This window comes from Larimichthys crocea, chromosome IX, assembly GCF_000972845.2.
Source record: "Larimichthys crocea isolate SSNF chromosome IX, L_crocea_2.0, whole genome shotgun sequence".
Taxonomy (NCBI): Eukaryota; Metazoa; Chordata; class Actinopteri; family Sciaenidae; genus Larimichthys; species Larimichthys crocea.
Window position 1 is genome coordinate 3,969,583 of NC_040019.1, and position 12,649 is coordinate 3,982,231.

A 12,649-nucleotide genomic window follows, 5' to 3' on the forward strand; every position below is an offset into this window, starting at 1 on the left:
GATCAGTGCAGCTTTAATGCCAAATGGACTTAGCGGTTGTATTTTGATAGTGGCAAATAGTGTACACCTTGCCCCTGTGACCCTGGGAGCTATGTTGTCAAGGTAACAGCTCCTCAGAGGGTGCCTCAAGGTAAACTGGTCCAAGGTGAAGCACTTCTTTGCTCCTATAAATCTGCTTCCACAGTCTGTATTCATGAGGCTCAGCCCAAACCAGATGAGGCTAATTTCACAGAAATCCAGCGTGTTGGATGACAGGTGTAGTTGGGGTCTTTGCGGGATTGATCCATGGATTAAAACTGACTGATGGGACATTGAATATCCTCTCCAAGATAGTGCAGGATGCTGATGGATGCATATTTGAACTCACCTCTCCGAAGAACTTGTATTTTGGAACCAAACTCTCACACAAGGCTGGACTCACCTTTGCTGGACTCCAGGATGAGAGGCACCAGGGAAGCGTAGTGAAGCCCCCAGCTGAGTTACACTGCCCTTCATTGTTTCCAGATTTATCCTACTGCATAACAGCATCAAGCCAACCTAACCCTTAGACAAGGCAAAAAAAAAAGAAAAGAAAGAAGGGCATCGCTGTAAAGTGAACATCTCCTCTGAAAAGATTCCCTGTAGCTCTACAGGAATGCAGCTGGCATGAAATATAAATTCAGCTACTGCTGTGGGTAAAAAATATTAGTTCCTGAGTGCTCCAACCTGCTGTTATGTCAAGCCATGTGTATATCCGGTGTGGCCCCAGGGTAAAAGCTCTAATGAGTTTAGTTACTTTTGTGCATTCTAGATATTCAAGGAGAAATTACAACCAGACTGAAAGGATAGACAATCCATTTATAATCATTATTTTCAGAGGACAGTAGCTTATCACATAAGCTCTAATGCACGGTCTGGTTCAGGTGAAAGACACATTTAATCCACATTTAATCTTGTTATTTATCTATCTATCTATCTATCTATCTTTTTTTTTTTTTTTAAAGGTTCACAAAAAAGTCCCTGCAGCTGCTTGGTGAGATGCTCCACTACTGAACCCATTTTTAACCTGTTATAGGACAGATCCTGTGGCGGTTACACCAAACCAAACCAAACCAAACCACACCAAAAAAAAAAAAAACAAACAGGAAAAGTGCTCCACATATTGCTTTTAATAAAACATGGAGATGCAAGTACTGCACTACGATGGAATCACTGGATGATGGTTTGGGATAATGTCACCTCTTGCTGCACTGCCAGCCCTTTTTGTTGGTTGCTAGGATACAACACTGTGGTGCCTAAAGGTTTTCAGAGATAGTGTAATGTTCCACAGCCTTACTTTTCCAGCTACAGCGTGGAAAAAAAAAAAAAAACATGCTTGCAAAAGATGGAGGAAATTTAGATGTATGAGTCGAATGGATCCTGCCAACATGTGAAAACGTTTATCACAGGTGTAGGCTTACAGGAGGATGTGGCAGAAATATTGTTCATCTAAATGGATTGAGGTGTTACAGCAGTATAAACAAGAACAATGCTCTGCGATATGGTAATGGTTATAGATTATTAATGATTACATAAGCTGGATGATCATATCCAGTGGAAAAAAAAGCTTGCAAGTTTATCTTATTATATCATATTATAATCAGTGCTTGATTGTAGTTTGTGTATTTCCACCAATGGGTGGCAGTAAAGGTCTATATCAGGTTGATACTCATTCATTGGCGGCTTCATTGTTCTTTTTCCTCTTGCCTTTGCCTCTCATTATATTTCAATTTTCTGTCTAACCACTCAAACTACATTCCCACAACAGGAGTGTGGAAATACACAAGGCACACCCATTACAAACAAAAATTTGGATGAAAGGGGGGAATTTCCCAGGAGGGTCTTTCTGTGTTCATGAAATTCCCATCTCAGTCCCAACCCCCTCCGAAAAATCTGATGTGCAAAATATACCAAAGATATTACTGTACGACAATGTTTATCCAGCAGTATATTCACTTACTTCTCCTGCTTTTTAAATAATTAATCAGCAAACACGCGTTTAAAGCTTAATTTTGTCTTTAGACCACACACCAATGCTCCAAACAGCTGTTGAGTGACATTAGAAGCATAGGATTAACAAGTCGTGTTTAAATTACAGGTGGTCAGGGAAAAGTTTAATGTAGCAGAGAATCCAGACAGCACCATCTGTCCATATAACCATCGTGGGATCCATAAGAAATGTTTTTTTGGGCCATGATGTCTTGATAAATGTGAGCTTTTTCTTGATGATGATGTAATGGAGAGGTAAGTCTTCTGATCTGATCCACTGAGCTTGATTCAACTCACTTTTAAAATAGCTAAACATTATAGGATTGTTCTTTTCATTAGTAAATACAATTATTTAATTGAAATGAACTAATTTGTAAACTACAACATCTAAGTTTTGGGATTTCATTAATCTGAAATGTAACTAAACCATCAAACCATCTTTTTCAGATGAAAACCAACGCACATGGACATTTAGTATTGCTGTTGATTGATTCAGGTCCAAATCACTTTAGTTTAAAGTCTTTAAATTATATATATTATGCTATAAATATATACCTCCCTCTACAGACTGAAACTAATTCTGGAGAACCTAAAAGAATTAAACTAAAAAATGGCTGGAAGGAAGATGCAGCAAAAAGCACCAACAGTCGAATTTAAAGCAACATTGCACAGAAATTTTTATTTGGAGAGTGCAATAACACTGTATCGTAAGTACGGACAGCTCTACACGTGAATCTAAGATGACTATATTACTTCTGAAAAAAAAAAAAAAGCAAGTTGACAACTTTGCGAACTGCCAAACATCAAGCAAGTGCAACAACACAAGACATAGCAGCCACCTAATATTACTCACTACTTACAACAGCAAGAAGCCCAGCTCGGCGTCTGTCTTTCAGCCTTTTATTTCATGAAACTCACATTTGGTCACATTCACTGCTTCTCTCTTCTTGGCTTTCTCTGCCAATGTCCTTTTGCATAGCTCCTGTTCTGCCACAACACTGACTTGGCTGCCTGAATACTTCCTCTTCGACAACCTGTGGTACAAACACAAACTCTCTCCCTGTGCTTTGAGCTCAGTTTGGGCAGCCTGGCTAACAAACTGAGATAACAGCAGCTACAGTTTGCAGCAATTTACTTCACTGTCAGTCAAGAAAGTCTGGAAACACTAGGAAAAACCATTTCATTGGTACTTTGTCACATTATACCCAGAAGACAAAGTTTTATAGTGCAAGAACAGACACCATTCAACTGATTACACATCGATGTAGCATCAAAATGACTTTTTTTTTTAAATGGTAGAAAAGTTACACAACATCACTTTAATATCAGCTCTGTAAACTGACAAACTTGCCTGGAGGGAGGACACAGAGTGAACACTGTAAGCACTGTGGTCTCATATCAACCTCTGAAACTGTCTGATAAACTGGACTGAAGAACAAAATGTACCAGCTCAGTGAAAGGTTAAAAGGACCAATTATCCTGGTATTTGGTATCTTCACTTGGTAAATGTAGAAACTACAGTTGTCAAGCTATATCTGTAGTCCTTTGGCCTGCTTCAAAATGCATGTTTGTAACCGCTGTCTTAATAGTTTCTGGACAATGTGGAAGTCTAGAAGCATTAGCCATATTAGACCAAACCATCCCCAGCCTTGTCCTTTAATGACGCCCATCCATCATCTTTGAACTTCAGCGCCACTCTGACTGATCTCTTATGTTTGTACCAGATGTGGTATTTCCAGGAGTCAGCCTTCCTGAGTGGAAATATTGGTTTAATTTATCTGGGTTGGTTCAGTTTTTATCAGCTTCACTGGTGGTTTGAATTGATGTCAACATTAAAAAAAAAGGAAAGAAGAAAAAAATGTCAAGCTGCCATTCACCTCTAAAACCCACTGCATTTGAAATCAGTTCTTTTTTTGGCTGCCGGCTGTCATTTTGTTTGAAGAATAAACCCTTCTCCTCTATCTCCTCTACCTTTCTCATCTATCTCAGTTGAACAAAGAAAAAAAAAAGAGAGACACGCCTGCAGCTACAATGAATGAGAAGACTGAGTTGATTCATTTTACCGAGACAAGAGCAAATTTATGACTAACATGAATTAAAGTTCAATTTTATGTAATCCCAGTTACCTCAAGATGCAATTCATATTCATTTGCATACTTCATCTGCAAATTCAACAAACAGTATACACAGCAATGCTAGCTGCCATGTGAGGCTGCACTAGCAGTGCAGGTATAATGTTATCCACCATCTTAGTTTAGCATGTTAAATCAGACCTGATGATGCTGCTAAAAAAAAGTTAGGGGGATCAACTTATCCTGAGGTGGGCATCAATGTCTGTTCAGGCAATCGTGCAATACTTGCTGAGAGATTTCAAGAGAATCTACTTGGTTCTCTATATATTATTTATAGTTGAGAGGATGAAAACTGCTAATGTGGCTTTACATAGAGCATGATTTTTGTACGGTTTGTGCTTCACAGTAAATTTATAAAATCTGAAATGCATTTTCTATCACTCTCTGCTGTTCTCTGTCTCCCTCAGCCATATCTCCCAACATAAAAAAGTAATGTTGGTTAGCCAAAAATACTCTGTTAGCCTAATGTTCGCCCACAATTTTGTTGTCCAGCTAAGGCTAGAAAAATTTTGAAAAAGCTATCTGCTATAATTTTGTATCAGTTAATATCGTAAACTCCTGATTATGTTCTGTTGATCCATGGATGCAGAAACCTTTAGATCTGCATTGTGAGGCATCTTAGAATTGAAAAGAATCCACTCCTCATGTTCAAGTATTGATTTTTCAGATAAGTTTGATTAGAATATATAGATTATAACTTATTTGATGCTATAAGAATGGGGTTTATGTCATAATTGACAGCTGAGTATGGGCAGGACCATAATACCACGGCTGCAAATCTCAATGCAGACTCTGGCTCCAAATAACGGCACAAGTATGAGATGGCAGTACCCACATCCGGGATACTTCAATTTTGTAGAGTGGGTTGAAGATGGCGAGGTGTCATTCATTCTTTCTTTTTTTTTAAGATAATTTTTTATGCCTTTAATGATAGGACAGCTGAAGATAGACAGGAAGCAGAGAGAGGGGGAGTGACACGCAGTAAATGGCCGTCCGATGCGGGATTCGAACCGGGGCCAGCTGCAGCGAGGACTATAGCCCCTTACACACTGGGCGGCCGCTTAACCCACTACACTACCCACCGCCCCGCTGTCATTCATTCTTATATACTGTCTATGATCTGTACAAAATTTCAGGCCAATCTATTCTGTACTTGTTGAGATCAGTCAGCCTGGGGCCAAAATGGTCCAACATTTCCATTCATCCAGCCACACTGTAAAAACTTGGTGGAAACCTCCATATTGCACCATTGCACCATGCAGAGTTAAGAAACTGGTGAACAATATTTTTTTGTAAATACAAACTTTGACATAAACTCCTATTATGTGAAAGGACTGCCGTACTTGTACTGCCAAACCTGCAGAGAATCAACACCCTTAACTGCAGCGCTCACACGATCCAATGAAAGCTGATGAAAAGCTCGAGTAAACAAGTGGTTGGTGAAGACAGCTGAATGTCTACCAAGCCAGTGAGACCCAGATATTTATTCTCAAGAGTTAGTGGACCAAACCAGAACTATAAAATGAGTTTATACTGACCTTGTGTTCGACAGGCAGTGAGATTCCAGTTGGATGCCATTGTTGCTCTGTTCCTGTTAAAAGTATCTTTAGAGATGTGTTTGCCTATGTGACATTTAATATCCCCACTAGGAGATACACAAACCTCCAGTTTAGGCATGTCCTGCTATACAATCTCAATTCCACATAACACCACAGTTTAGTTTTAAAGCTGCCTCGACCACAAGCAAAACTAATTTCATATAATAAGAAAGAAAGACAAATAGATCAAACACACAGCATAACCAAGCCTTTGCATGGTGTCTAGCCCTGCCAGTTAAGAATTTATTTGTTTGTGTATCCTTCCTTATTCCAAGGTTTAGTATCTGTCTGAATTTTTATTAGCGGAGTTGACAGATAGACTGTTGAAAAGCATTATTCATTGTTTAGAATGTTCAAGTTGGTTCCGTACTCTGATTAAAATGAGGATCAGGTCTGAAAATGTCGAGATGAGACGCTCAAAGAGAACAGGCAGATCTATTTGACCTGATTTGTGACATGATGGTCGACAAACATCAGAGAAGAAAACAAACAGTATTTGCTATTGATATTTCTTTTGTATTCTCTTTGAGTACAGGGTATTTTTTCTCCCCCTCTCAGTTGTGCAACCCGCTGTGCTCCCTCTGATGTGATCTTCATCTTTGGGGACTAGAAGTGGAGCACTACCATCAGCTGAGAAAGGCTTAGAGTTTCTTGGCATGCCTGGAGGCCCATGTACCTGAGGTGATTTGGGATTTGTTGCGAGACACTTTGCTGTAGTGGCAGCACATGGGAGGTGAAGAAGATGCACTGAACTAATGGCCCATTCATTTTTGTTGACAGAATCCTCGTGAATCTGGACTTTGGCCATATGCTGAGGTTTTGTGTGGCCATCTGCAGCCACGCTCCCAGGAAGCATAGCTCAATCCTCAGTGGGCTAAAAAAACTTATTTGTTGAAAAAGAGCAATTTGTTTAGTGGTTTCTTAACTCTCAGGAGGAAACTCAAAAATTGAAAAAATGTAATGAAAGTCTGCACTCTGAATAAAAAGGCAGGTAAACTACAACAGGCGACAGGTATCAGGATTTTTAATAAGGAATCGCTCCCAAAAGACTGCTCTCAATTCAAGCCACATGATTGAAAATGTATACAATCAATTCACCATTGTGCATTTAAAGTATAATCATAGTGTTTATGGGTTTTTGTTTAACAACAAATACATAGTGGTGTGAACATGTCCACTATGTTTGTCTATTGTGGGCTACTGTAGAAACATGGCAGTTCAACATGACTGACTGTGGAAAAGCAGCTGTGGCATCCATAGGTGTAAAAAGCTCATTCTAAAAGGTAATGCAAACATTATTTTGGGGATGATTATATGCTAACGAGAACATAGTTTTGAATATTATTTCCTCTTTCTGCCATACTTTTGAAATTTTCACACTGGACCTTTAAGTCCATTAGAGGAAGTGGACATCACGCAGGCAGGAAAACCTTAAAGCTTTTCACCTGTTGTAATTGACCTGCAGGAGAGAAAGCATGCTTCAATCTATGCATTTCAAATAAGATTGTGGAAGCAGAGATTTGAACTGTGGAACTATGAAAAAAAAAGAGGAAAAATAAAAATATCAAGCATAAACAGTGATTTCCCTCAGTATTTATATAATGTACATATATTATAAAGTTACATTGATCCTTCAATTTGTTCCTCCAGAGTTTAAAATTGAAAATAGACAGCTCTAGGAGACATGACACCGTCCGTTGGCAGCCACCAGTTGTACTGTACAGCGCGCAACTGAACAAAACTGCATTTGAATTATTAATGTACATTCATAAGCTTGGATAGACAGAATTGCCTTGCTGTGATCATACCATATGCATGTCAGTTCTGATGTCTTCATCATGCACTAGCTAGTTCATGAGCTATCCTTAATGCAGTGCTTGATCTTGTGTGTATGCAATCACAGCATGCTTATATTGTCACTCTTGTAGATGTGTGCACTGAGGGGTACAATGTCTCGCAAACCAGGGCTGGTTTTCACGGCAGAGTGCTGATGAAAGTGGTCAGGCAGAGGCCGAGCTGTCAAACACAAAAACACTTCACCAGGCTGCATCTGTCATGGTTGTGTCAGAGCACTCAATGCACAGCAGGCAAGAGGGAAATAAGGGTGGGGAGCCATTTTACAGCACAATGCCCAGCTGTTTATACAGCACTCAGAGGCTGCTCAACCGGAATGTCACTCTGTGTTTTGACAAAGATATTGAGGTCCAAAGACGATAGCTCAGAACATTTATTATAACCTCTGTCCCCACCAATGCCAGCAGCCAAGCAGCAAGGGAGAACAATAAATCAAAAACTACAGAGCCTAAAAGTTGGCCAAGTAAACCCATCACACGTGTCAGCTGTTACTTTATACTTATCATACAACCAAAAAAAAAAAAGTTGGCACGCTGTGTAAAATGTAAATAGAAACAAAATGTGATGATGTGCAAAACACTGAAACCCCCAAAAGAGCCCAAAGGCAACTTATCAAATGTCGACACTGAGAAATTGTATTTTGTTTGTTTTTGATGCCAGCAACACGTTTAAAAAAAAAAAAAAAAAGTTTTCCAACTTTTTTGGCCTTGTGAAACAAGTGAGCAATGGAGATAATGATTTTTTAAAAACATTCTTCTTTCACTGGCTGGAACAAATGCAATTACAAGAACTGTGGCTGTGATGCAGATTAATTAAGTACAGGGGAAATTTATAACAAAATATATCACATCATTTAGAACAGAGCAGAATAATCATGAATGCTGTATCGATCTTGGCTTTAAAATTAAGATGGCTAGTTTTTTTTTATTTATTTTTTTTACCAACATTTTTCTTTTTACTGACAAGAACTTCACAAATGAAAAACATCAACTTTTTAAAGGATGAGTCTGGGGATAGTCTACATTTTTCTCACTGTCAACAAATCCCATGGAAAGACCAAAACCAAATGATGAATTGATCGTGATAAGTAATATGTTGCCTGTGTAGCCAAAGCTCGATGAGATATTGACTATTTCTCTGTGCCACAGAGCACTAAAAACACTTCAGTGAGCTAACACTGTTGCACTGGTTGACATGTTACTGCTGTCGTATTTATTCAGTACAGTACCAAATATATAACATCTATATTTGTGAGTGTGTGTGTGGTATTTTATGTCAAGGCAAGTTATAACTTCGATATATATATATATATTTTTATTTATTTATTTATTTATTTATTTATTTATTTATTTATTTATTTTACACAGACTCTGATTCACTTGTTTTTTTTTCTCTATTTATTCTCTTTGTTTTATAAAATCCATCTTCATAAATCTTTATAAATCCACCGATGCACTGTTAAAATCTAAAGTCTTGTTATGTTTTTATTCCCGGTACACTGAATTCATATGAAACTTTAATGATCTCTGTATAGAAACTGGGTCATTGCAGCAACTGTGAATATGATATAGAATAAGGCGAACAGAGAGCACTGAGAATAAACCGGTACAAATTAGGAGGTACAAATTAAAGCAGTGGAACAATTTTTCTTGTGGCCTGGGTCTGGCCACGGTCTCTTTCAAACCCTCAAATCCTCTCCACCATAGCCACTCTCAGATCAGTATATCTGCTGCCAGTCCACCCACATGTTCTGTTGCACTCTCTATCCCTCTATTTTTGCTTTGTTACTCTTTTTTTTTTTATTCTGCACATCTCTTTCCCTCAGGGGAACTCAGTCCTGGAGGCCCTTATGTTCTGCAGATGGACTCAGCTCATCCCTGGAGAAAATAAGTAAAAGACGGGTCTCTCTTCCGGGGGTAAAATAATAATGACACAGCGGACGGTTTGTGCCCTGTGGCCTGATTGTCACGTCCAAATCTACAGTGGACAGCGGAAATGGAAGAGTGGGAATTGCCTGAGTGGATCTCCACAATTCTAAGCTACATTCAGTTCATGCCCAGATTGCTCGGGACATGCTTTGAATAAAATTAGTGTTTTCCGGTACAACAATAATGTTGATAATGAAAACACAGAGGCTAAATTATTGGAGGCAAAAACAGGGAGCCAAGTCCTATGTTTATCACCACGCGTAAAATATGTTGAAGCTGTCGATGTGCTTTCATTTTCAATTTCAAAATCTAAAATAAAACGGAGGACATGATATTAAGTAAGGGATAATACCGGAGAAGCTGTCCATTCCATGATTGTAAAGGATGACAGGGTTGCGATAAGAATCACTCATGCAGAAAAGCAGCCTTAGTCTTTTCGGTTTGAATAAGCAAAGTGATTCATGATTTACACCTCCATTTTATTTATTTTTATTTCAAATCCACTCAAAGATTTGTTGTCACTGACAGTGAGGATTCTCTTCTATGCTAATGGGGAGCCAAGAGCTGTAAAACCAGGAGAAATCTTTCTACTGATTTCTCTCCAGCCTTAAGAGAGAGCAGTGCCGCCTGAAACACGATGTTATTAAAGCTGTCTGAGTGTGCAGAGACGTAAAGGTTATAGCTCTCTCACCTTCTCTCTGTCAGAGACACATCAGCCTGTCACTCTTGCCTGATACCAACCTCATCTTCTTCTCCTTCTCACAGTGGTGATGGTCACACAAATAACCCTAGCACTAAGCTCTTCAGCTAAGCCTCGCTATTTAATTCTGGTGCATTCATTTCTATAAAGCTTTATTAACAATACTACATGAACGAACATAAATTATAAGGTGATCATCTGAATTTTTAAAAAAATCACATAGTGTATTTAACTTAAAGTTAAATATAGACACAATATTTGACTTAGAAGATAACAAATAAATATATATCTTTGCAATTTAATGTATCACTGCAAACAAATAGTGTCATGTGTGTCTAATGGTTTGCAGCTGTGTGGTTACTAAAAGTAAATCGACACGTTCCTGCCAATCAGAATCCAGAATCCAGTGACTTAATAAACACTTGTTCAGTGTGTCACCCATGGATAAACATAGCAACAAAAAAAAAAAAATCTCTAAGACAGAAATAATATATTGTCATATATTATGTCTGTATCTTTTCATAACTTTCCATGGAATCTCAATTTGTAAAAGTAGTTGCTACAACTTTAGAACAATGCTAGTGAAGACCATCACCACCGCTCAAGTCCAAGACCAGGAGACCAAGTCAATGGACACTGAGAATCATCTTCAAGACCACTTACTTATCTGTTTATGATGTTTATGATGCTGGAGAGACAGTATGTATTCAAATTTAAGACGGTGATTTTTCACTCTTGTTTGTAATGATCACAAAACAAGTGCAGTGTAACCACCCTGTAGGTTCAAATGAGGTAAATGAATGTTTAAGTGCAGTCCCTTAAAGGTAAATAACAAATGTGCCTTTCCATTCATTACACTGGCCTAATTACCAAGATTTTTAAACTGACAGACGCCCCCGTCTCTCCGCTGTCTACTGTGTGAACAGCTGAAATAAAATAAAATAAGCTTCTCCTGGACTGCCAATGGAAGATGTGACAAAAAACAAGCATCTGCTAAGAAAGACACAGATGTCATTGTTTTGAAGGGGGAAGTTACTTCTCCTGGACTTGGTCGAGTGCAAATGAGTCTGATATGTTAGAAAGAACGAGACCAGACTCAAGTACCACAGTACTGGAAATCTATAAAACATTGCCACTGTTGGTCTGTGTAGTGAAATTATAGAGAGACAACATTACAGTTTCTAATATTTTCCCAGATTCATTTACTGCACCTCTGGGAGAACAGTGTGCCTTATACCAGTTACGTATAGCTCTAATGCAGCTTGTAATTTCATTTTCTAGGGCAATATTATGCATCTTTTCCCTTTTTGCCTGTGAATCTTATAGGAAGGAAGCCGATAACGACGCCTCGTCTCCTCTTTCTGCCTCTAGCCAGCTTCATTCGGGTTTCAAGATCCCAGAGATAAGTGTTTCGTCTTTTGTGTGCCCAGACTGGGCCACATGTGTCCTGTCATTTCTGTAGAACATCCCGCTTCAGCTGTTGTACAGTAGTAATGGAAACATACTGGTATAGCTACTCCAGTCAGTCCCCACTGGCTGCAGGCCTCATTAAAGCTGTGGAGAGCTCAATGGCCTGTCACACCACATCTCTCTGCCCATTTATCTGGAGGTGACCATTGTTGCATGGTTGTGTGTGTGTGTACGGTAGTGTGTCAGTGTGTAAGAGACCCAGGATGTGTGCCATGGTATCAGTAGGTCACTGTGTTAGAGATGTTCGTTGCCTGTGTCTATCTACTCATGATCAAAAAGGATGAGGATTTTGTTCTGTTCGTTCACACATGATAGTCTCTTCTGTTTTTCATGAATGGTATATGAATATTTAAGCAGAACAGGTGAAATGCTTAATGGAAAAGTGGCGATAAAACATATAACAGATAGTCCGGATAGTAAGAAGTATCATTTGTTCAGTGCGTGCCCCAGTGCTCCCATCCTATGCCGTGAATAAATTGTTGCCTTTTTTATTTTTGCATGTTTCCTTTGCAGTCAGTCTGAAGGTCCTTGTGCTTTTTTGCATTTTTCCAGCTTATTAGAATTCCCTACAGACATAATCCAAGGACGGCCCTGTTCGGCAGGTGGATCATTTCAGCTGTCAGGTCACATTTCTGCGAGGAAACATTGGTAAACAACACGTGACGAGAGTGACAGAGGATTCGCCTCCATGACATTCAGGAGAAGAATTGAAGATGTTTGGTACTGAATTAGTGAACCCAAAATACATAAAGGACACACGGGTAAGATAAAATGCTTATTTAATTGCATTCCATGATGATAATAATAAATCTGTGCTTTTTTTTTTTAACCCATGGATCACACACTGATTTCTCAAACTCCATTCATCTGATGTTAAAAAAAATAAACTCTACTAAAGCATATTGATTTATCTGGAAGAGTCAGCTCTTATAGTCTCTGTATCTCAGTGGAATGATCCTC